Raw genomic sequence first — 26,913 nt, 5'->3', positions numbered from 1 at the left:
GGTATGAATGATTTATGTCTTCTTCTGCTCTATTTCAGCATAACTCTTAGAGACAAATTTAGGTTGCAGCTGATTTTAGTGTTTTCAAAATTTATAGATTGATTGAATTATAAATCAAACAGTTTGATTTAGAATAAATTATTTAGAATACAATTGATTTGATCTGGATAGACAAATTATCTGTGGAGAGATGTCTCTCCTGTTATCATGATAAAAAAATTAATAAGATATTGCGGCGATGATGATAAAAATTCAATTCTACAATACAATAATGCTGTGATGATAAAATAAAAGTTACCGAGTGAGTTTTGGTTTTATTATTCAAGTGAAAAGTATCCAATTTTATGGGTAGATTCAATGCATAGATTCATTGAATTGTAATACAAATACTAGTTTGCTTTGGAATAGATTATTTAGAATAGATTTGAAGTAAACAAGTTATCTTTAGAGGGATGTCTCTCTTCTGATTATGATAAAAATGTAATAAGTTATTGCTGTGATGATGAAAATTTTATTCTATGATAATGCTGTGATGATAAAATAAAAGTTACTGAGTGAGTTTTGGTTTTATTATTCAAGTGAAAAGTATCCAATTTTATGGATAGATTCATTGAATTGTAATGCAAATACTAGTTTGCTTTGGAATAGATTATTTAGAATAGATTTGAAGTGAACAAGTTATCTTTAGAAGGAGGTCTCTCTTCTGATTATGATAAAAATGTAATAAGATATTGCTGTGATGATGAAAATTTAATTCTATGATAATGCTGTGATGATAAAATAAAAGTTACCGCTTGAGTTTCAGTTTTATTATTCAAATGAAAAGTATCTAATTTTATAGCATGAAATTTACGTTTTTAGTATAAAATATTTTTACCGAGCTGCAAGTAATTCTATTTCTTTTCATATGTTGCAATGTAATTTTTTTTTTCATTTCGTATAGATTTAATTACAGTGGAATAAATTTTTTAAGAGCTCAATATATTTCTTCAATTCTTTTTATGACCAGAATATGATATCAAACTAGAATACAAACAATTCCCACCTTTAATTTTCACAACTTTTGCTCAAATATAATTAATTGAACTTTTATTTTAAAGCATAATTAAATTTTTACTTCAAGTGTGATTGCCATACTATTTCCAAATCTACTACAAAAATTTTTAATCATGAAAATCCTCTTTTCTCAATGATATCATTAAAAATAACTCTTTTGAATGAAGAGTGGAAAACCAGTTTTTATAGTGTCTTCCGTTTTGTTAATCACTGATAACGCAATTTCGTATTCACCGCATTTTTTTTCTTTCAGCTAAAAAATAAATTTATCTTAATATTTTTTTTTTATTTCGTCTCATCATATTTACGTCTTTCATATTTCGTTATTATGTTTGAAGTTTTCGCGGGTCTATTTGTCAAGCGGCCATTCAGGAGACGGAAAAGAAACCCATTACTTTCATAACGTCCAGCCTGTCCGGAAGAAATGGTGATTACATAGCGCTTAACTGCCGAATCCCATTTCTTCGCCAAGACCGTAAATATACGGCAAAATGAGAGCCAAAATGTATTCTCAGAAAGGACAGAAAAAATTTTTAAGAAGGTTTATTTAAAACCCAAGGCGCTGGAAAGCAGGCGAGGCAAAACATCGCCACCACTTTATCCTTCAGCTAAGGCAAACAAAATTTTTAATTTGAATTAATGACCAACCCACTTTCGTCCTTTAATAAGGGTTTACGTTATTTTTGCGCGAGGTAATATCATCCGATTGCAAATCCTGCCATTCCCACCCGCCACCGCCAAAAAGAAGTAAGATTATTGGCTTCGAAGAGAAAAAGTGCTAAAAATCACCAATAAAACTTGAGCACCGATAGTAAAACATAGGAATGGTTCTTCTCTGGAGACGGGAATCAGGAATGTCTTGGCAGAATAATCGCGCCAAGAAGATTGTGGGTGGTAGGCGGTGGTGTGGTGGTTACCAATCCCACATGGAGACATGATTAAACTTTGTAAATCAGCGGCTAATTGCTCAGGAACGTGCCATATTGCCTTTTAGTCCATCCCTCAAAGTTTGTTCTGCGGACTAAGTGCCTCACTAATCGTTCCCCACCTTGGCTTGGTTGGTAATGTACGGCTTCAAATAGTGCCGTTATCCTAGCAGAAACTAAGTTGGCGATGTAAAAAAGTTTTAGGAAGCATTGCGTAAAAATGAAACTCTTTCGCCTGATCTAATGATTAAACGCGTGGCCCTGAATTAAACTTGGTCGCAATTGGAAATCCTCACAGTTTGATAATTTTCCCTTCTTTCTGAAATGATTCGAAAACTCACACAAAGTCTTGAAGAGTAAGATTTCTCTGTCTGTCTGTTGGTGAAAAGCGTGCCTGGAAAGGGGTATGGGGGAAGCCGTCAGAATTTGCACAGAACATTTTTGTTCGTAACCACCCTTTGTCTGAAAATTCATTACGAGTTCCTTTCGAGCTCTTGAGCACGTTCTTCGTTTCGAAAGGTCTCTTAGTGTTATTGCTATCTTTTGTCCCGGAATGTTCCGCGACAAACCGACTTGTTAATTTTGTAGCTAAAAGAGTTTCTTAGAAAACTCATATTAAGAAGTGACGGGGAAAACATCTCCCCTTTGGAAGTATCGCATCATTCGGAAACTGAATAAATTTTGTATGGGGTTATTGTTTTAGATATTACGGCAGAATTTTTTTTTTTTTTTTTTAAAAATTAAAAATTAAAAAAAAAGTCATTTTTAATCTAGAATCATGCCCGTCAATTTTGATTCAAACAGAAATATTCTGTACTTTCATATCAATAAAAAAAAATTTGAAAAAACTTGATTTTTATTTTTTTATTATTCAGAAATAACTTATTTTCAACATGTTATTAGGTATTATCGGTAGGAATTGCAGTAATGTGACAATATAATATTTTTCACCAAAAATGCTATAAAATAAGCTATCCTAGACATTTTGGAAAAGAAACTACACCAATATGTATATATAGTTACAGTTTTATGTAACAGTAATAAAAATTCGAGAAGTTTGCCAGCCGTTAGAAAATATATTTAAAAAAGAAGTCCTTTATCACCACGTACCTTTAGTTTCACAAAATTTCTTTTCCTTCGGAGTTTTCCCAGAATTTTCAGAAATTCTTAAAATTTTAGTTCCACAGAATTTTTAGTTTCACAGAATTTCTTGAATTTCTTTGAAATTTCTTCACCTTTTACACAATCTCTTTTATTTAAAATTTAATTTTCATATATTTTATTAAATATTTTGAATTAAATAAGTCTTAATGAAATATTGTTATAATTAATTAATTAAATTTGATAGTTAAATGCAGAACTTATTATTCAATTTCTTCAAAAATTTGTGTAAAAAAGAAGACATGAGTTTATTTATTACGTGATTTGGGACGATTCAGCAAGGTTTCTTCATCAGAAACACTCATATGTCATACGTTTTCCCTCAAGTGTAAAAAAAGAATGAACTGTATTATTCAAAATGTTGAGCTAATCATTGAGCTAACTATTACTGCGCTAATTTTTAGATTATAATTAATTATAATTTTGCTTTTATTTTCATCTGAAATCATTTGATTTTGCACAAAGATTATTTTTATTGAAATAATTTTCACCAAAAATAAATAAAATAAATAGAAATCACACCTGTTCAACAAAATGAAGATAAAAATCTGGACATCACTATCTTTCGTTTCCCTATTTAAGTATCCAAATGTCTTCAAGAACTTCAGAAGAAGCGAAACTAAACCTGAAAGACAGTTTAAAAAAATATCTGTAATTGAAATAATTGTTTGAAAACTAATTTCTGGACTATAATTCATTTAAATTTTGCATACAGATTTCACAAACTACCGTTTCCTTCATTTAAAACCATTCAATTTTTCAGAAAGATTAACTTTATGAAAATAATTGGTTAAGAACATTTCAGACCGAAAAAAAAAAGAAATACGAATAAAGTATACAATTGCAAAGTCACACAAAATCGCAACTGTAGCTCAACGAAATGAAGATAAAAATCTGACATCTCTTTCTTTTACTATTTAAGTTTCCAAATGTCTTCAACAACTTAAGAAAAGTGAAACAAAACCTGAAAGACAGTTAAAATAAAGAAAATAAAAAAAAACGGTATAAAGCAAAAGAGAACTACAAAAAAACCGTGCGACTCTCGGCCACTTTATTAACTTTTATTAGAACGTTCCCAGCTTACACACCCCAAGGTGATAGAAGAAGAAAAAAAACGTCTGTGTCCTCATGCAAATGTCTCCTTGATTGCAACTTGACACCTTCAAACGCAGAAGAGATTCTATTAAATTTGAGTGAAAGGTAAAAAGGAAGCCAACCTTTCTTTTTCTCAGCGCCAAAAAGAGTCTTTGCGGATGGGGTGGTCCTGGTATAAATCCGATCAGACAGTCGTAATGCGCTTGGGCAACTTGAGATTTCTTTAACGAACTAGGCGAGTTCTCATTTCTCAATTAAATGCAAAAGTCCTCTCTCCACACATCTTCTTTGCTGGCATGTCAAAAGGTATTTGGCGATGTAGCAGATGGGGAGAGAGCTTGGCTGGCACGCCTTCACCCGTTCTACGCTAGACCAAAACAAAAGGGACTGAATTAAAGAAGACGGATTGTCAGTTCTTATTTCTGCGAATTATTTTCTCGTGTTTTAAGTTAACGGAAAGCAAAGAGTTTGGCTGGAAAAGACGTTTTGCCGAATTACGCATTCAAGAAAAGGATGCCCTTTAGGTGCCATTTCGAGAGAGAGAAAAGACCGATTGAGACGATGGCACTGGAAGAAGGAAAAAAAAGTGCCAACTTTGTAAAAGAAAAACAAAGTTTTATGTGAAACGCTGGCGCAGATTTAAAGCAACGCCTTGTCATCGCTCATTTGCTAAAATCTCCGGAAAAGCAGAAGAATCTTGAGACAGATAATTATAAGGAAGTCATTAATACGGACGATGAGAATCGGAAAATGTTTTTAAAAAGGAAAAGAAGGAAAAGGGAAAAAAAGGGAATATGATGATGAATAAACGCTGCCTCGCCTTTGTGTTTGTGTTTATATTTTTATGGAAGACAAAGTTTGAAATTGTACAGACAAGGTCCGATGAAGAAATTTTTTTTCTCTTTTTTGGTATTTCTAGGAAGTTGATTTATACAACTTGATTTGAATGCAAATTAATGGATTTCATATACGCTTCATGAGTTTAATTTATTTTCTTAGTTGTCATTTATATCACTTTTAATTTACGAGGCAAAGTTTATGCGAGATTACGAATAAACAGTTACTTTTTTTTTAGTGCGAATGCATTCTCTCACGGATGAATTAATTTTACTTTTTGTCTAATACCTTTACGGCTAAGATCACAAAGTGACATATAAAATGTTTTTTGTATACATTATGAGTAAATTTTAAAATTACATGAGAGAAAAATCAATTAAAACTTTATTAAAAGAAATGAAATAAAAGGTTTTGGGACAATTTATAATAAAAGGACAGAGAAGGAAAAAAAAATTATGTTTTTAGAAAGCCTTGCTTAGTAAATTTGGATCAATGCATTTTGTGTCTGGAATTAAATTTAATTGACTTTTAACTAATATGCTTTAAAATTGAATATTTTTTGAACTTTAATTCACATTAGCTTGCATTCATAAGAAATTTATTTTTAAAATGCAAACATGATATTTTAAATCCGACAAAGAATAGGGTAAATTTTGTGCTATGTAGACTAAATTAAAAAACATGAATAAATCACAAAGGAAAATACATAAAGGGACATACTATAGTTTTAGTTCTATAAACAAGAACAATTTGGAAGACTATTTGGAGAATATTTCGTAATCTGTTTTAATTTAATCAGTTGCCAAATCCCCTCATATCTGTTTCTTATCTCCTCCTTGCTATTTCCTTGTTCAAACTTGTTCCTATTGGTTAAATCACTCTACACTTGCTTGTCTCTTTACTTCTCTACCTTTATTTGACGTTTAGACACGGAGAAAATTTCTTGTTTATAGAACTGAAACTATAGTATGTCAATATATGTACTATGCTATGTTTTGAGCTATATTCATTAGTTATAATATTTTAAAGCATGAAAAACTATATCAGCTATTTTTAACAAATATGGTCCGCTGATATTCTTGATATTTTTAAATAAGGATTTATTATTTTATTTATTTTGTGGTTTGTTATTATGAACGTACATTCTATACATATTTTGTTCTGGTCGTGCACAGGGAATATTCTTTGATAACTGGCAAAGAAATTAATAGCAATAATGTGAAAGGTAAGAAGCTTAAATACTTGATGAAAATAAAAATTAATGACGTCAGCTATATCTAATAATAATGATTACATTTAAAATAAAAAGCGGAAAGGAGCTTTTGATCTCAATCAGCACAAGAATTTGAAAAATTGTGCAAAAAAAAAAAAAAAATAAATAAATATTTTAGATTTAAAAAAATCATCAGTGGCAATGATAGATAATAAATATTAGAGGGTTGCATATCAACAGAGTCTCCGAAGAAAATTTAGAAATAAATAGAATATAACACCTAAAGTTAAAAATCGAATAAAAAATATCGTTATAATAATCACAAAAAACGAAAAGAAACTGTTTTTGATCAAAATCCCTGAAGAAAACAGAGAAAATAGCAAAATTCATTTTAAAAAAATTTAAAAATCTAATAATTATGTATATAAATGTAAATCGTAATTAATATGTAATAATAATAGTAATCAGAAGGATATTAAAATAACACATAAAAGTAAAAATGTTAATACTAGTAATAATGAATAAAATGAAAAACGAAAAAGAAATGCTTTTCATCAGAATCACTGAAAGAAAAAAAAACGAGAAAAAATTAAATACAAAAAAAAATATATACAAAAATTAAATACAAAATTAAAACATAAAATGTTAAATTTTATGTTTAGAAAAAATTTAAATAATAAGAATCTGCTTTTGATTGAAATCGCTGAATGAATATGAAACCCAGAGTGGGAAAAAAAATATATTTCCGATCTGGTTTTGGAAACCAAGTGCCTCATTTCTTTTTATTTTCACATGCGATGTCAAACAAGGATACCTTTCAACAATTCTCGTTAATTGTTCCATGCACCACTCATAAACATGGAAACGAAAACATTTTCCTCGATCGCGAAAGATAAAGTGAAAATTTCTGAGATGTTATCGTCAAAGATAAAGTTATTCTCATCAAAATCCGTGACACAACATCTGTCACTGCGGTTTTTGACGGCAATGTGACATTCTCAGACGAAACTCGATACAACACATGCTGCTGCTTCTTCCTCAGCTTTGGAGTGATCGATGGATCACGAGGGACTGATGCCAGCCATCCTTAAAAACAAACCATGTTGCGCACTGTTCAGTAATAACCTTTTAAGGACCCAGAGTTGGCAACACGCATTTTGAAAATATGTCATTATTCACTCCTCCCTCGTGAGAGTTAAAATAAGCTATTTTATTTTATTTTATTACCGTCGTTGAACAGCTGACCCAATTTTTGGGCTTACGACTTCTTATGTTCATCTCCGTAGCCTTGTAATTTTGAACCAATCCAGAAGACAAGGAAGCTCCTGAGTCAGTACCCCTGAAGGTATTGATTTGTTTTGGGAACATGGAGGACTTTGCTACTCGACAGATTTAACTTGTATCAGTCAACATTAACTGCATGGGGAGTCTTCGGCCAGCGGTTATCGAACCCACGAACTTTTGGACGTGGGCCCAGTGCTCTACCAACCAGGCTATCCTGGCCCTGGATCAAGTATTGGGAGAAATTTGCTTTCGCGGATGACTTTTTGATAGAACTAACCCAAAGGAAGATCATGAGAACCTCCCACGGTTAGCCTGATGGCAAAGGAACTCTTACCCATGATCCGTCTACCACTGAGGATATTTTACGTCTGCACTGTGGTTGGTGCAAGCCGGATGCGGATTCGTATCGACCAGCCATCGCTGTGATTCGAACCTGGTTCACCTCATTGGAAGGCAAACGCTCCATCCGCTGCGCCATCTCGTTTCAAAAAATATGCTATTAAAAGCTTTAACTAATCAATGTTTAATAATATTTCTTTCAAAAATATAAAATTTTTATTAAAACTGTTGCTAAGACTTCATTGGTGCCCTATGGTTTACAATTAAATAAAACTTTAATATGGCATTACAGAAGCACAGAAAAGTAATTGTTAAAGAGAGTTTATCATGTTTTGCATGTTGTGCATTATTTCAAGCTCTGCAATAGTCTAATTAAGGACCCATATTGGCAACAGGCATCTTGAAACTATTCCATCAGTCATTCCTTCCTCGTGAGTGAGAAAATAGCTTTCGAAAAGCTTTAGTTGATAAATATATAATTATTATTTCGATCAGGAAAATAAAATTTTCATTAAAATTAATATTGATTACGTGTAAATTTAAAACAATAAATCAAATATTGCAAAACCATGTAGGAAAATAAAAAATACAAAGTGGATAAATGAAGGCAAAATGTGCCCGTGCAAGAACAGATAGTTCAGCATATACCAATGAGATTTATAAAATATAAAATGAATCATAATTCCAAAAGGGATTTATAGTTAAAAACAATATAAAATTTTGGAGCAAGACATCAGAGTGTATGACTATCACAAAAGAGGTCACCAATGACCAAAAGTTCTCCATGGAAGGGAAAGTCCCCAAAACAGCAACCAGTCCAAGATAGTGTTGTATTTCGAACCTAAATACAAACACTATTTAATGTTAGACTTAGTCAGTAAGAAATGTTTCATAAATTGAGCTAGAAAAAGGAAACTCATTTACATTAGACGTTTTGTATTATATATTTAATTAGAAAACTTGTTTCGAATATTCTTATCTACGATGAATGTGTGTTCTCACAGCCATTATTCAATGTGATTATTTAAGATGAGAAAGCTTTTCCAACAAGGGAGAAAAATTAGTTCTTATTCCTTTTCTTATTTTCCCTCACATTCAAATGGACATTGCACCACACAATGCGAGACCTAAAACAAATCTTAGCCATCTTTTTACAACCTTATCCATAACCACATTTTTATTTCTTCTGCCATTACCATCCTTAGTCATGTCGTAAAGGAGAACTTATCTTCTGACGGCCATCTTCTTTTTCGAATTCAATCTGGACAAAACCCATCATCTCCTGCAGAAAAATCCTTCCATCGGTTCTATTAATGAACCTTACCCGAATGAAATACATAACCTATGCCTCCCAAAAGGTATGACAAAGCCGAATGAAATAACCAAACCCGGAGTATCAGGAAGGATGATTTTTCCCCCCCCCCTGTTTCGGATGTCTCTAGGGAGCAATAGGGAGCCACCCCGCGACTGCACCCTCCTCCCTCTATAACATTATCTCATCAAGAGAAATGAAGAACTCATAACTGTATTTCATTCCTGTCACTTGCTACTGCTATGCCGGACGCCAAGAAACAAACCACCACCATTCTTAAAAGAGGGTATAAATTTGCATATAGCCGCCTTTTATACTCTTCTTTCCCCGAGCAGAGGCTACAACTCATGTAGCCCCAACACCTCCACCCCTTCAATGCAGGGGCCATCTTTTCCGAAGGCCTAGGGGCTCTAACGACTCGAGAATTTGTGCAAATGAGGCAAACTTCATCTGGCCCCGGTGGAAAATGACGAATGTCCGACCTGAGAGGATGACTTTTCGACTCCGCCGAGCCGCCCCTGCCCCCTTTCTCTAGAGCTTTCTTCGCCGACCGCAAGATATTATGGGGCGTCCCCTCTATCCCCATTTTGAGGCGCGCGCGGACGAGTATACATGACAAATGTTAAGTAACGGTAACGCTCTTTTCCTGGCCGCCATACGTCGTTTTGATGCGATAAAATAAGTCATACCGTTTTGAGGGGGGGTAACGATGCCGCGACGCCCCCGCATTTAAGAGAAACAGTGGTTTAAGGAGTTTGAAGTTTCATTTTATTCAAATTAGCCACACTCTTTAGTCTTTACAAACGCAACATTAACAGTTTAAACACACTATTGTACGCAACAAAGCTTGAAATTAAGGCTGTATTTATTAAGATAGTATTTAAGAAAAAAAAGTTAAATTTTCGGTCGAATTATAGAATCGTCAGTATTACGGGATAAAATCTAAATATTGGTCTAGACTTCTTCCCCTAAAACATGCCTTCATGAAATAACAATATTTAGAAAAGATTTAAAGTTAAAAATTTTAACAGAACACTAGATTGCCTAAGGAAGTCATTTTGACTGCTTTTAATTTCAATTAGAAAAACAATGATGCATATAATGACACACTTTCTTAGAAATTTGTACAATATATTATTTTTTTATTGTTAATATTTACTAATAACTTGTTATATAACTGTAAATAATATGAAAAATATTAAAAATTAATTTTAAACAAATTTCTTTACACATTATTTATTCTTTTACAATCCAATCATTTTGACTGCTTTTGGGCAATATAGGTATATACTAAGTTTCAGTCTCTCTAGTGCTAAAAGTATTTTTGACAATTGTAACACTGAGAAGCAAATTTGGAAAAGTTGCGGATGTTTTGATATCTAACGAATATTCTACGATAATTCAAACCTTGTTTATTAAAAGCATGAAAACCATTTGTCTCATTCATAACTTGTTTACATATAATCCTTCAGATATTTATATTACACTTACATTTATATTTCACTTATATTACATATTTATATTACATTCAGATATTTATATTACTGTTACATGATGGAATGTAAATAAATATGGCATTAGCAATGAAAATAGTGAGATTAAACGACGTGGCAATGTTATTTAAAAATATGTAGTTCAAGGTATATAACCATTATAAAATCCATACACAGTGAAAATATTTGGCTAATATATGGCAAGTTTGGTTTTGGCTGTAAAGGCATTTACGCTGAGCATGTCACACTGAATTGCCTAGCAGAGTGTGCCAAGATTGCTGCTCTCCATAAACCCTGGTACCATAACTCCAAGATTTCTTCGTGAAAGTGTTATCCATGTTTGTCGCTGTCAGAACCTATTTTGAGGGGATGGAGTCACGACACATGTTCAAGAGAATAGTTTTGAGTACACATGTTGACACCAGATGCAATTTTTCTCGAAATTTTCATAATCACGAGGTTTATAATTTCAAAGAAAATTAGATATAACTTTTTTAAAGGTCGCCCATGCATTTCTTTCTGCATCAGTCTGTAAGATTTGAAAATTGGTGTCATCAATTGCCTTATTTACACATGTGATCCTATGAGCATTTCCAGATAACTCAACTACCAAAATTAGTTACAGCGGTACCTAAAAGCGTCGTTGTGTCAAGTATCTTCTCGAGATCAGCTTTATACATGATAACTTTGTCATGGTCAATCACTGGCATTTTAATTTCAGGGCTGCATTATGATTTAATAGGTAAATTTTTCTTCATCATGTACTAAAACTTTCTATATCTAAAGTCCCATTTGCTGATAGAACAGCAATACTTGGCGCACCATTTTGGCATATACTTATAAATCGCCAAAGGTACGCCATTTCTAATCGCGAAAGCGTATTTTTTCAAGAAGTGACATATTTTCATACTTTTCTTCCAGGAAGGTAGAATTTATAGCCGGTGTTTGTTTTTATTGTGTTCCATCCCGAAGCTTGACACTCGACATTGAATGTCCATAAAGTAGTAAATTTAGCAGAATTTCATAAGTAATCTGTGTCTGTTGCAAAAATGTGCAGTTGTTCTAAGAAAATGTACAGTGCAAAAAAATAAACGGACCTCTTTGAATAAGTTTTCAGATCTTTACGTTCTAGGATCTCAATGGTTCGAAGGGAAGACCTCAAATATGCTAATTAATTAGTGCAGACTGTATTTTAAGTTACAAAATCAGACACAACCCTCTTTTTTGGAATAAACACACTTTTTTTCTGCGGATTCGGATTACTGACCCTCAAAATATAGGGGGTAGTCGCAATCTGGGAAATATGGTCCCATTAGTTTTGTCAGGAGAGAGATGATCCAACGTATTGACTTTTTAATGCTAACTTTCATCTGTATATTTAGCATGCATCGAGAAGTTTTTTAAATAATTGAAATATTTTTGCACTAAATTAAAAAATTTGTTTATCCAACTATAGTTCCATGGAAAAAAAAATAACTTAATATTTATTATTTTTTTATTATTTTATTTAATAATAGTAAGAAAAAAATTAAATCGTAAGGTATACAATTTTTTACATCATTTCAAAGAATGTAATTTTACTTGGCAAAATACAAAATTCGAGTAAAATCGGTCGAATGGTCCTTGAAAAATCGAATTTTAAATACACAACTTATTTAGTCTCTAAAAATATGAAATTGTGAAAACGTGAACTTAGTCCCTAGCTAATGAGAGAACTCAGGCAATTTTTTAGAGGAAGATTCTCCGATCCATTTTTGGTGGATTTTGAGATAACGGAGTTTGGAGAACTAGCTCTGAACTGATTCAGAGAACCGGACATTCTGATGTATCATAAAGTCCAATGTATGAAATGTGCCGGACACATTTCAGGAATGAAGGATAATCAAATGACGAAAAAAATCATTCTGGTGAAGCCAATAGGAGTTAGAAGACGACGCAAACCCAGATTGAGCTGGGTGAACTGCCTCCAAAGTTACTTTGTTTCAATTAAAGGCAGAGACTAGATGGCTGTGACTCACAGAAGAAAGGATTGGTCTCATCTTCTTGAGAAAATCAAGGTTCATCCAGGACTGTTGAGTTATTGATGATGATGTTAAAATATCTTTGATGATATAGATGATCTTCATGTATCTTTACGCTCAAGTCGATAAATTAAGGATCATGTTAGTGGAGGCAAATAAAGGTACAGAAACAAAACATACGCGATTAAATCATAAAGCCCATTTGTTAAGCAAAAGATGAAGAACAAAAAGAATAGAGTATGTAGGACACCATTTATAAAAACTTCAATTTTCGCTCCCTGAAGCAATTATGTTTCTCCTTCACAAAAACTTGATGCTACATGGTTGGCATGATGGTTAATACATCATGTGTCTACTTTGAGATGGAATACAGTCCATACAACGCCTACAGGCAGGCTGAGTATCGAGCTCATCCTGAAGAAGATTACTCCACTCAGCAAGCATGCTCTCTGAAGTTCCGGTATACATATTGATGGGCTGCAACTTGTCAGCTAAGCATGTCCCACATATGCTTTATCAGCTTCAAGACAGGTAAGAATGCTGGCCCATTCCATATAGGTGATATGCTTACATTGAAAGCATTCGTTTACGATGTTTGCTTGGTGAAGATTGGCATTGTTATCTATAAACACAAATGCTGCACTCATGATGCCAATAAAGAATCGTATATGTTGTTCCAGAATGATGTCCTGATAAATTGGGTCTGCCATGATTTAGCAATCCTGCTTCACCGTAACGGCGTCGTGCAATGATATTGTCCTGGTCATGGTGGTTGTTCTCCAAGTAATGGGTTCTCCTAGCGTTCTTTACATTGAAGTCTGGCGTGAATCAGACTGCGAGCTAAACTTGGACTAGTTTGAATACATCACACGAGCACACTGTGGCAATGTCCAACATTGCATGTTCCAGGCTACTCGCTGGCTACAGTTGCGTGATCGAAACACATCTGACTAGCCAGCCAGCTTGTCAGATGTGTTCTCAGTGTGCCAGATGTAGACCAGCGGTTCCAAATTCTTTTCGGCTGTGGAACCATAGACTTATAGAACCCTTGTGAACAATATCACTTATTTGCCACCATTCCTTTCCCTATGTACCCCTCTTCTACCCTCCCGTTATTGTGACGTATTATCGGCGTTATCTGGTGGCTTCCTGTAATTTGCATATTATTCTTCAAAATGTGCGTGATAATTCTACAAGTAAAATTTTTACTTTAGAGTCCAATTTCCGTGCGGTTCTGAGTTATCCTTAGTTTATTGACAAGAGTGTACTATTTATGGTCTTAAGTTAAACGTGATCTTTGCTTAACCTGAGATCCAGTGTCAAATATATTAGAACAATCTTATCACTGTAATTACAGTAATATTTCAAGATTTTTTTCTCTGCTTGCGTGACTTTACAAAGGCATATAAGATATAACTTTTGACTAAATGTCTATGACAAATATTTAACCAGAATTTCAATCTAATTTGAAAATTAAGCATTTTCCTTCATAGGTGTGTACTATAATCGTAATTTTAAATTGTGATTAATTACACTGATAAGCAAGCTAAAGATATCTAACATAGTGTTGCTGTTCACCTTTATTAACGAAGTTTTTTATGCTAATTTTAAATCTGAAGATCGTTTTGATTTCTCACGTCAGTTGTTGAAGATACATAGACAAAATTAATTTTCAGGGAACACCGGTTATTAATTTTTACCACAACGTTTTTATTCGTTTTTAATGCAACAAGATACAATAATCCCGTCATTTATGAAAATAAGCAAGGTCAACTGCAAGCGTTATTATTATTTCTGTAAAATTTTTGCTTCTATGAAGTATCCAGGTGCAAACCAGCTACACGTGATCTTGTCACGGCCAGTAGCACTTAACAGAATTCAGTTGATAAAGAAATGCAAGTAGAAAGTTCATTCTAAATTTTCAGCAACATATCAGACCCTAACTACAAATCGGTATCTATGTATTTTTGCATTTCTTTTCTTTTTTTTATACTTTTTTTGTATACCCGATTGACAATTAGCTTACAATGTATACTTGCTCTAAATCTTTATAAAATGCTCCGTTAAATCTGAGTATACTAATCTACTTGTAAGGTGTTTTTTCTGGTATAACATCCCTCACTGAGAATTTTCCCTAGTTAGTTGTATATTTGGAGAGTTGAGCTCCCTGTTTTATCCGACAAACAAACATGTTTCTTCTCTAGACTTTGTTAGTTGTAACCTGTAAAATTTGATAGCGTTTTTGTTCAATCATTTCTTAAATATTATATTGCGTTTCCTAATGTATAAACTTCTCTTTATTTTTGACAAGAGTTCCAACAATATATATTAAGAGAGTTGATACCAGATCAACCTGTATTTTATAGCATTAGTCTTCCACACATTCTGCCTTAAATTTGGGGACATTATTACGTCATAGAAAATTCTAGAAAAATTGATTCGTGTAGTTAACATTATAAGTGGACTATCTGAGAAAATTAAGCAAGTTCATAAAAAAAAGAACAAGATTTCCTATATCTAACTTTTTGAGCGTTACGGTGTACGAGTAACATTCTCTGATTGATTGAAAGCCAAAATTTACGGAAAAGAGACAAAACAAACTTTTTCGTAAGCTTAACATGAAGTCGTTGACAAGGCCTTTTTATACGACTAAATCTCAAAATTTTAGGTGTGTATTCCTTTTTATTTCTTTAAAAATTAGCCTTAACAATTGAATGGCGCGCTCTATAACTATTACAAGTCACAAAATCTTTTTCTGTGAAAGAATATAGAATGAGTAACTTTAGAAAATTCATATTTGACCGGCTAGACTTTATTGAAATAGAATGGAAGGAACAGTTTCTAACATAGACAAAGGACACGTTTCAGCAGTCAACCAGGATCTATACCAAAGATGGCGTAGCGCAAAATTAAAACAACGTTGCAAGCGAAAAGCTTCCAACACGGATAAATGAAACAGAATTTGAGAAAAACTTCGCCTGGTGTAGTAATTGACTTCGCTATTTTTCTCCCTCGCAACTTCGATTTAGAAGAATTTTGAAGCTTTTGTCCAACTTCATACCCAACAACGAAGCAATATTTCTAAAAATTCGACGCAATTAATGCTTTGAAATTTCTGAAATCTCATACTTATTAAATGTTCAATATGTCTGCAAGCATGGTCGGGTCCAGCATAATAACTAATACTTCAAAATTTCAGAACACTCATTACTCAAAGAAGTAATATGTTTACATACGTGGGAAAATCCGAGGCAATTAATATTTCAAAATTTTCAAAACCTCATTTCATCAAAGGAGCAATATATCTCCAAACATGATCGTAGCCGGTGTAATTAATACTTTAAAGTTTCCAAAACCTTTAACTCAGAAAAGTAATAAGTCTACACACATAATCAAATCTGGTTCAACTAATACTTCTTAATTTCAGAAACTCATACCACCAAACATGTAATGTATCATCAGACATAATCATGAACCAAACATCATACTCACAAAAGTAATACTTTAATAAAATTGAGCAAATCGCTCTCAAATGATGTTGTTAGAACAATGATTTTTAAAGAACTTTCTTTTTGAAATTTACAAAACCTCATTATTACCAAAAGTAATATACAAATGCGATTAATACTTTATAAAATTTTCTAAACCCCATTATTGCTAAAAAAACAATCTGTCAACAAACGTGATCAGATCTGATGCAATTATTACTTTAAAATATCCAAAACCTCATACCCACGAAGAACTTATAAGTCGAGAAACATATGAAATAAAATTAATACATTAAAATTTTCAAAACCTCATTACTACCAAAGTAATATGTCTACAAAAATGTCTACAAAAGATGCAATTAATACTTAAAAACTTGCTAAACCTCATAACTACCAAAAATAATGTATATGCAAATATTATCAAGCTGGTGCAATTAATACTTTAAAACTTCTTAAACCTCATAACTACCAAAAATTATATATATGCAAATATTATCAAGCTGGTGCAATTAATACTTTAAAACTTCCTAAACCTCATAACTACCAAAAATAATATTTATACAAATATTATCAAACTGGTGCAATTAATACTTTAAAACTTCCTAAGCCTCATAACTACCAAAAATAATATTTATACAAATATTATCAAACTGGTGCAATTAATACTTTGAAACATCCTAAACCTCATAACTACCAAAAATAATATATATACAAATATTATCAAACTGGTGCAATTAATACTAATAAATTTCCAAAACGTCAAAACCCACGAATATGTCAAGAAACATCATCTCAGATGCAATTAATATAGCTAGAGCTGAGTTTGCACCCACTGCAATTAACACTTTAAAATGAGCCAATGGAATAAAACAATCAACGTTTATTTAAGTTAAATTTATGTTCGTAATTTCTAAGACAATGCTTTTTATTCTTTTGGATAAGTAGAATTATAAAAGATTCAAGAAAATTCAGCGAATTAATTAAAACAAAACATCCGCAATTCTAGAAAGCAAATTTATTCGAGCAGTATTTAAAGTCACTTTTCCTCTGAAACTCTGAAAGAGTAACCCAGAGGCGAAAAGAGCAGATTCAGATATATTGGTATTGTGTGCAGCATCCTATGTTTCTGGTACCGCGTCTTTAGAGAGTAATTAAAAGATGCGAAGAGGAAGATACAAAACTGCATCCCGCAAAAGTCATTCAAGTCCTAATGTAAAATGAGAGCCATAAAGTCTCCTCTAACGTCACCGAGGTGTCAGAAAAGGGCCTCTGTTATGAAATGAAGATGCTCCAAAGAGATGGGGATGCGGAGGGAGGAAAGAACGAAAAAGGGGATGGGAGATGCTGGAGATGAAATCCTCGGCGAAATCTCTACGATCATCTCTATATCTTATGTTTCTAGACCATGACTTGCGGTCATTTTTGGAATACTGACACTTTGGGCTGCTCGAGAAAGCTATTTAAATTATTGTTGGGATTGGTATAAATGCGGTTTCTGATGTATTTTGGTGAAAGTCATCTTGGTTATGATATGACATTCAGAGATCTTGAATGCACGGGAAATTAATGAATCGTAACGCGTGTTTCTTAAAATTTAGTTACCAAAAGTACAAAATAAGTTAAAATTATTATCAGTAATAAATAACAGCTTAGCTGAGTTGCTGCTACCATAGATTAGAGTAGTTTTCCTTTTGGGTTACAATTCAAAACTAATATGCTATAATTTAATACAGTGCCATTTTCATATTATAAAATTTGTACCATTTTTATTTTCTATTAAAAGCAAAAATGTCATATACATTTTTTTTCTTCTTTTTTTTTAGTTCAATGAAAAGGCGTAGTTCTTAGAAACTTATTTAAATTTATTATTTTTATTTATGTTTGATAAGTATTGCAATTGTACTTAATTGCATTATTATGTATTTATTATTAAGTTAGTACTTAATATTGTGTTGCTCTTTCAGCTTTCTCTCGATCTATCTATTTCGTCATTTCTTTATCTATCTTTATCCCTCTATCTAACTATCCCTCTATCTATCTACATTTCTATCTATAACCTCTATCNTTTATCTATCTGTTTATCTATCTGTTTATCTATCTGTTTATCTATCTGTTTATCTATCTGTTTATCTATCTGTGTATCTATCTGTGTATCTATCTGTGAATCTATCTGTTTATCTATCTGTGAATCTATCTGTGAATCTATCTGTGAATCTATCTCTCTACGTATTTCTCTGTGTATTTCTCTATCTCTAACTCTGTCTCCATATCTTTTCTTTTGCTATTTATGTCTTTATTGAATCTTTAAAGTTATGGTGAAGCAGCTAGTTATTGCACCTATGAAGTTATAGTGACTTCTAACTGTTCTACAGAGTTGTGGGAATTTTTATAGACCTCATCATTTTCACAGAAGTATAACGCTATCATGATCAATATCCTTACAAGGTCATAATTTTAATATGTCATTCCAAAAATGGTGTTTTTACAAAAATCAATTTGATTTTCGTATTAATAACAGTACATATTTTTTCCCATTGTTAATGACTTTATTTATAGAATTTTTGTTATATAAATGAACGTTCTATACCTACAACCGATTGTGAAACTCAACATGGTTTTTCGTGAAAACAATGTGATTGTTGAGTTGATTGAACATAAAAATTTTTCGTTGATAATTTTTTTATTAAGAAAAGTGTGACAGCATAAATGACCGTTCTATACCTACAACCGATTGTGAAACTCAACATGGTTTTTTGTGAAAGCAATGTGATTGTTGAGTTGATTGAACATAAAATTTTTTCGTTGATAATTTTTTTATTAAGAAAAGTGTGACAGTGTAAATGAACGTTCTATACCTACAGCCTATTGTGAAACTCAACATGGTTTTTTGTGAAAGCAATGTGATTGTTGAGTTGATTGATCACAAAATTTTTTCATAGGTAATTTTTTTATTAAGAAAAGTGTGACAGCATAAATGAATGTTATATACGTACAGCCAATAGTGAGTTAATGATCTATAGAATTTACAGCCAATGATCAAATTCAACAGGATTTTTCATAAAAACACAATGATGTGTTGGTTAACCATAACATCTTTTATCATTGATAACTGCTTTATTTCAAAACGTGTGTCACTTTAAATAGATGCTCTAAGCTTGCAACCAATGATGGGTTAATAACTGATAACTATCAGCATATAGTAAAATTAATCAAGATATCGTTTTTTTTTAAATAAACACATGATTGTAATTTGTTAATAATTGAAACATTTTACATTGATTACTACTTTACTTAAAGAAGAATGATAGTATAAATGGGTGTTCTATATTTGCAGCCTATTGTAAGCTGTATTTGAAATCTAACGAATTAAATATTGTTACAGTGTAATTTAATGTAAACTCTTCAGACTGGATTCAATAAAGTTCTTATGTATTCATATAACTTAAATCATTAACTTTACTCGAGCAAATTTACTATCAATATACACCACATCACGATTACACTTTTACACAAACGCTTCTATTTTTCTTTTCAGCTTCCATTTCTCTAGAGACGTTCTTTTCCCATTCCAGAGCGAAAAGAGGAACAAAGTCCACCCCGTCTCATTTAGAACAAATTTGAGTCCGGAAAGTGAAACAAAAAGAGAGAAATCCACGTTGAACTCCAACCATTCTGGAATTGTTTTTCCTTTCTCTTCCAAGGCACAGGCCTAAAAACCCTCATTCCCATTCCACGGGCATAAAAACAAAAACCCCAACACTCACCTCCCTCGAGAAGAAAACAGGGGGGAAAGGGTGGTCCCTCCAGACTACAAATGTTTCGATTTCTGTGCCCTTTAACGACATCGTATACGAGCAACAGAGGAGACAAGAAAAAAGAGATGAAACCTTTGAGTGACCGGATGGCTTGATGGCTGACCATCATCCTACAGTGAACCTCGTTAACAAACCTGGCTAATTGGGGTTGAAGGAGATACTTCTGCTCTGATCTCCTTCTGGTACAGTAATGAAGAGGGAGGATAAGAACGTGATTTGGATTATCCTCCTCCAAACCTCATTTACTCTCCCTCCCTCCCTAGATTGGTTGTGTTCTCTTGTCTGTCTTTTGGGACTATTAAGTACGGAAAATAAGCGGGAAAAAGAGTTCTTTGGGATGTTTCAACGTGCAAATGTGTATTCCGATTTGTAAGACATGTTCGGATTTTATTTTTTTTTTATTGCGTAGCATTAATTTGTAGTAAAAGTATTTCTAAATTGAAGCAACTGCAGTTGATTATGATTTGAATCAGAAAATAATAGTGATATGATCAAGTGATCTGAGTGCATCGCCGACTCGAATAAGGAGGATTCGAATCGCCGAATCAGCAAACCAGCATCCAACTCCACTTTATCAGTTTGTAAAAGTCAAATTTCAGAACAAATAAATAGATTTTGAAATGTTAAGAAAAACATAGCGATAATAAGAACTATTTTTATACAATTTTCTATAAACTGTTCTTTGAGTTAATGGTTAATGATTCAAACCTATTCAGGATATAAAGAGTGATCTGATAAAGCGATCCAAATAACTGTTTCGAATCAATTTGAGGAAGATGATTCAGATTTCTGGAATCAATCCAGACTTGTGCACTAGCAGGTTCGTTGGATTTCTGGAATCAATCTAGATTTGTGCACTTGCAGGTTTTTTGGATTATGACAAAAATCAAACTCGCAATTTCTTGCTTTCATTCCGCCCTTAGGATCATAATCCATCTAATTAGATTATTTAAACCCTAGTTGAGGTACAAAGCAAATGATTCGGTTTCATACCCAATACTTTTACACGACATTGCTAATGTCTTTTTAAAATTAGGCAAAATTAATCACCAAGATGATTCAAATTAATGTACTTAAATAATTCGAACCAATGTGATTCAAGTTAGTTTACTAGAATCTCTAAATCAACTCAGTAATAAAAACGAAAAAAAAAAGCTCTTTATATTTCTCCAGGAATATCTAAAAAAATATAGCTGTATTGCATTTCATAAAAGAAATAAATGACAGAAACTTGCCTTTCTGTTTGGCTTTATGCACAGATTGAGAAACATTTATTAAAAATAAAAGTTTTTTTTAAAGGAAAAAAAATGCTTGATGTAAATACACTTGATTCTGATATAAATCTGTTTAGGAAAAGAAAAGATTTTAAGAAATAAACATTCATTTGATCAGAAAATTTGCATCACTTTCCTAATGATAATTCAAAGCACCAAGCCAGCTCAGTGACTCGAATCACCAAATGAGAACTTAACTCTACTATCTATTATGTAAGCTAAATTTTGGAATAAAAAACATTTTAAAATTATACAAAAAAAATAGTTAAAATAACCTTTTTAACCAATTTGCTTAATTAATGGTTTTAACCTGCATGGGTTAAAAACAACGATTTGATTAAATCCATCAAATCCATAACCCAAATAAATTTCAAGCTGATCATTCAGATTTCTGGAATCAATATTTAACGCCCCTCAATACTTTTGCCTTCAGGATTTTCTGACAAACTAGTGGTTTAAATAAGTCATTCGAATCAAGTGATTAAGATCCTTGAATTGAATAAAATTCAGGACTTTTTTTTTCCGTAGCTGCAGGTACTGAATTTTCGTTCCTCATCTTGGAAGATGCCGGAAGTGTTGCTCATTTAACGTTACCCAGTGGGCACCTGTGAACCTAAGTCACGAAGGTGAGCAACATTACCCACGCCAGACTGCCACAAATACCCATTCATCGGGTGGGCCACATTCCCACATCACACACAACAGATGAAAACACATAGAGGGAAACATCCATGCCCAGAGCGAGATTCGAACCCGCAGCCATTGGCTTCACAGTCAGGCACGCTAATCGCTCGGTTATGATTCTGATCATTTAATTAGTTTAGTAATTCGAATATAAACATTAAAAGCCAATTCCACAGTACATCATAATAGTTTATATAAATTAAATTCAGAAGCAAAAAGATTTTGAAATGTTTTTAATAAAGCAATAATATTCTATTCATATTTGTAATTTTCTTACTTATTCACTACGCTTTTAACTAGCTTATAAGAGATAAAAATGTATACATTTAATAAAAGAAACAATTAAAAGAAAAAGATTTAATCACGTTTAATTGACTTTTTACAGAGATACCAGGAAAAAGCAGACTATTTTTACAAACAGCCATTCAAACCACATAATTACTCGTTTCGCGCTGGATAGCAATATTGACGTGTACGATTATTATGCCAAAGATTTGTTTGGATATCGTTTTCTGCGCCTTGAATGGCAGGCGTCATATTTTGATGTCATTTTTTGACGAAGAAGAGAAGAAAAAAAAGAAAGAAAGAAAAACGTATCTTACGTGTAAAAACAAAACTGGAATAGAAGGAAAAAATCGTCTGTTTGCTCGAATAATAACGAAATCCAATTGGGCAATCGAAACTGCCAATCATTTCTCTGACAGCGATCTAAAAGATATACTCATGAAAAGAACTTTTGAAGAAACTTTTGGCAACGATTCTGCTCGTCAATCTGCAAGAGTCTATTGATAAAAAAAAAAGAAAGGAAAATGGTATTCATGGACAGTGAAATAGAAGAAATAGGTAAGTATAGATTGACAAGCGCCGTCAATGGCTCCAGTTTCTGTCCCATTATTTAACTTTAGAGAACACTTATCTGTGTTTTCATTGATGTTAAACACGCAGTTACGCCTGACGTAAAATGTTAGTTTTAATGAGCTATGCGTGACATTTTAAGAAACTTTTGATATTTGTCGTAATGACTTACTATATAAAAGGTTTATTATTTAACCTTTTCTTTCATAAGTTAGAGTTTCGTTTGAATGCAGAAGGATTTAAAGGCTGAATGCCCTTCGAAAAGGAGCGATAGGTTTAAGCTAAGAATGACTTGTTATTAAGGAAATATATACATAAATATATTTTAAATAGAATAGCTGCCTATTTAATGTGACCATTTAGAAAGTATTTTTATCAGAACACATGTTGTAAATCATCTACATTTTCATATGGCATTTTCTTTCTCTAAGGGGAAACAGTAAATAAAATTTATAACTAAACGTTTAGACAATTAATCAACTTTATTTTATTTTTATTTTATGGCCGTCGTTGAACAGCTGACCCAATTTTATGGGTTTACGACTACTAATGTTCAACTCCGTAGTCTTGTAATTTTGAACCCAATCCAGAAGACAAGGGAACTCCTGGATCGAGTAATGGGAGATATTTGCCTTCGTGGAGGACTTTTTGATGAAGCCAACCCACATTTACGTTGCACGGAGAGGAAGACCACGAGAACCTCTCACGGTTAGAATGATGGCAAGGGGACTCCAACCCATGATCCGTCTACCACTGAAAATATTTCACGTCAGCACTGTGGTCGGTGCAAGCCGGATGTCGTATCGACTGGGATTCGAACCCGGTTCGCCTCGTTGGAAGGCGAACGCCCTATCTCAATCAATCAATTTTATTTAAAAAGAACTACATAACTGTTTAACTACATAATAAAGCATTTTCCCAAAAAGAACTCTTATGTAGAATACGCCAACTTTTCGCAATTGAAGTATATTCCATTTGATTGGTTATTGAAAAAAAAACGAAAATATGAGTATAAAAATTATTGTTTTGATTTAGTTTGGCTATCAACGTCTTATTAGAGTTACACTAATGGCTATTTGTGATGGACTGGGATCCATCCTTACTGATGATCCGGGGACAATACTGGTCCCAATATGCTTACTACACTAAAACTATTTAGATTAGAGGGCAGATAGTGGTTGCAATCACGTGACTTTCCGCATCATTCTCCTCAACCGTGAAGGGATATTTCCATCTTTGAAATTGGAAAGATGACATGAAGGCAGCTTTTCGAGGGCTCCGTCGTAGTATGAAATGATGCTTTTTTTCGAATAATATGTTATTTTTATAACAGCTGTGAGTTTACAACTGTTACTCACGACTGTTAGGTCACGTTTAGCCTATCTAAAGCCAACGCTGTCTACTGTTATTTTGAAAAAGGCTCAAAACTTCAATAAGGAGAAAAGCCACAGTTTTGGGAAAATGAAAAGCATTTGTGGTCTAATTTTTTTACATTTTAAAAACTTACGCTGCTTCATTTGGGCTCATAAAAATTTGCAAAAATTGAGAATAAAGCAATTAATTTTAATAAATTTCATCTATGTGGGAAAATATCCCCCAATTACTGGTTTTTAAGAGTGTTTAATATTTTTTTTTAAATATTTAAGTTGTTTGACTGTTCTTGTGGCGTAACTACCACTACGAAAATTAAACATCAATTCACTAGTATATAAGACATGCTAACGTAATCTTGACAGTAACGCCCACTTTGATCTGGTAACTACTACTTCACTGGATGGTCCACAGTGAACAGTAGACTTGCTACTTGAGACTGTGACATTGACCAACTCCTCGCGCTGTTGCTGCTCAGTCTCGTCTCGATCATACACAACGTCAGCCTGCATACACTCAACTGCTAAAGGCAACACAGGAGCGACTACGACCGTGAAGTTACTACACCTCTCACATTCAGCACTCAAAAACCCGGTGGCCTTAATCCAATTCTCCCGATCTTTCACAAGTACAGCAACTTGTGGTATCCGTTCATTGAATCCTATCCCTGATAAAATTCTGGTGGGGGAGTATTGTGGCGTAACTACCACTGTGAAAATTAAACATCAACTCACTAGTATATAAGACATGCTAACTTGATTCAATCACGAAGTACCTAAAGCCGAGATAATTCATGGTAAGATTACATATATAGTTTAAAGCCATAGTATTACTTCAAGTGTAAGGCACTTAAACTAGGGCTTTTTTTTTTCTTCCTTGGTGACAGAGCTTTGAAAAACAGCGATAAGGCAGCTAGGCGAATGGATTACTGAGCGAATGATCTCAAACACCCATTAGTTTGGATTTCGATTCATTTAGGCATGATCAGAGAAAGAGAGTCCAATCAGACATCCAATATTCATCACCGAGAATAAAACCTCACGTCTAGCAGTGTGGTAGGCGAAATCAGATTAAAGTCTGCGTATGGCTTCATAGTTATCTAAACCTTGAGCAACAAGATCTTTAGATCCGTGTGCAAAATCTCTGAGGAATCTCAGCGCTTACAGAAGCGAACAGCAAAAACAGTTCGTAACTTGAAACAACCTGCTACAGTTCACTCCAGTGCAGGGACTTTTTAGACGATTGAAAGCGTTGGTAGTAGATCTGTCCTTTTCAGACGTCTATTTTGCAAACGAGATGGCAAGGAACATATGAGCTGAATCTGAGGTAAAAATATACTCGAGGGTGCTCCTTGGCGAAATTGGCGACTTATGTTTGGCGCCATTCCTGTTTGGGCGGAACACCGTGGTAACAGGAGTTGCGGCCGAAACATAATGATATTTCAATAAAACATCGGAAAATTTCAACAAAACATCGGTCAAAACTTTATAAAATTGCAATGGACCCAACATAAGCAAAATTAATAAACCCAATAAAATAAATTTTAAATCAGAACAAAAATTTATGGAGTGAGCACAGAAAGAAAAGGAAAAAAACAACAACTCACTTCTTCATTAAGCTTGAATATCCTCAGATTTAGGTGAATAGCAGTTAGATACTGTCTAAATTTATCATGAATGGAATCTGTGTACCTCCATCCCCACATAAATTCGGCGAAATACGAATCGAAAATGGCGTCTGTGGTACCGGACTGGCGGTGACGTTTTTTTCTATAGTCCCTTTTTGTGACTGCCCACATACTTTCGATCTTATTGACCAGAAGCTAAAGTAATCTTACCAGCCGGTATCCAACGTAGAACTAACGGACCTCTGAAATTACATTAATCGTTGAGCATTTAAAAATAATGCTAAAATCTAAACCAATCAGAAACACGATTGGGTTTCAACATCACCCAGCTTGGCGATCAACCGCGATCACAACTTGGCGAGAATCAAGGGGCACCCTCAGGGCCGTCTTAATAGCAAGCAGGGCCCCCGGGCACAGAAATGTTTTGGGCCCCTATTACATTTCATACTGTTTAAAATAGAACTAAAAAACTTCACATGCATAAAATTAAGCCTTTTTAAGATATGCAATAATTTTAAACACATTTTTATAGCCCCATATACTCAATGCACATAAAATAAAGCATTTTTAAACTAGGCATAATTTTTCTTAAAAAAATGAGATGCTAACAAATCCTCAAATAGTAAGTAATTTTCAAAACGAAGAAGCTAATTAAAATAAGTAAATTAAAAAGCATTTATTTTGTAACCGTCGCTGAACAGCCGACCCAATTTTTGGGTTTACCAATGTTCAATTCCGCAGCCTTGTAATTTTGAACCCAATACAGAAGACGAGGGAACTCCTGGATCAGTTCCCCCAGAGGTATGACTTGTTATGGGAACATGGAGGAGTTTGTGACTCGACAGACTTAACGTGCATCCATTTACTACACGGGGAGTTTTCGGCCTGCGGAGATCGAACCCACGAACATACCCATACGATACATGGGCCCAATGCCCTACCAAGCAGACTATCCCGGCCAAGGGTTAAGCAAGTTTTTCATTTTTTATTATAACCGTCATTGAACAGCCGACCCAATTTTTGGGTTTACGACTTCTAATGTTCACAAAGTTTCGCCATTCT

The 26,913-nt window shown here is 33.3% G+C and overlaps 1 long non-coding RNA gene across 1 annotated transcript in view; it reads right to left on the bottom strand.

Annotated features, from left to right (window-relative positions):
• The window catches only part of LOC107441792 (uncharacterized), a 102,418-nt gene that overhangs the window by 68,140 nt on the left and 7,365 nt on the right, over nt 1–26,913 (bottom strand). Inside the window, exon 2 of the long non-coding RNA XR_006225804.2 lies at nt 3,666–3,768. This is a non-coding gene — a long non-coding RNA (uncharacterized lncRNA). The remainder of the gene's footprint in view (nt 1–3,665; nt 3,769–26,913) is intronic.

This window comes from Parasteatoda tepidariorum, chromosome 4, assembly GCF_043381705.1.
Source record: "Parasteatoda tepidariorum isolate YZ-2023 chromosome 4, CAS_Ptep_4.0, whole genome shotgun sequence".
Classification (NCBI taxonomy): Eukaryota; Metazoa; Arthropoda; class Arachnida; order Araneae; family Theridiidae; genus Parasteatoda; species Parasteatoda tepidariorum.
This window is presented reverse-complemented; position numbering and strand designations above follow the sequence as displayed.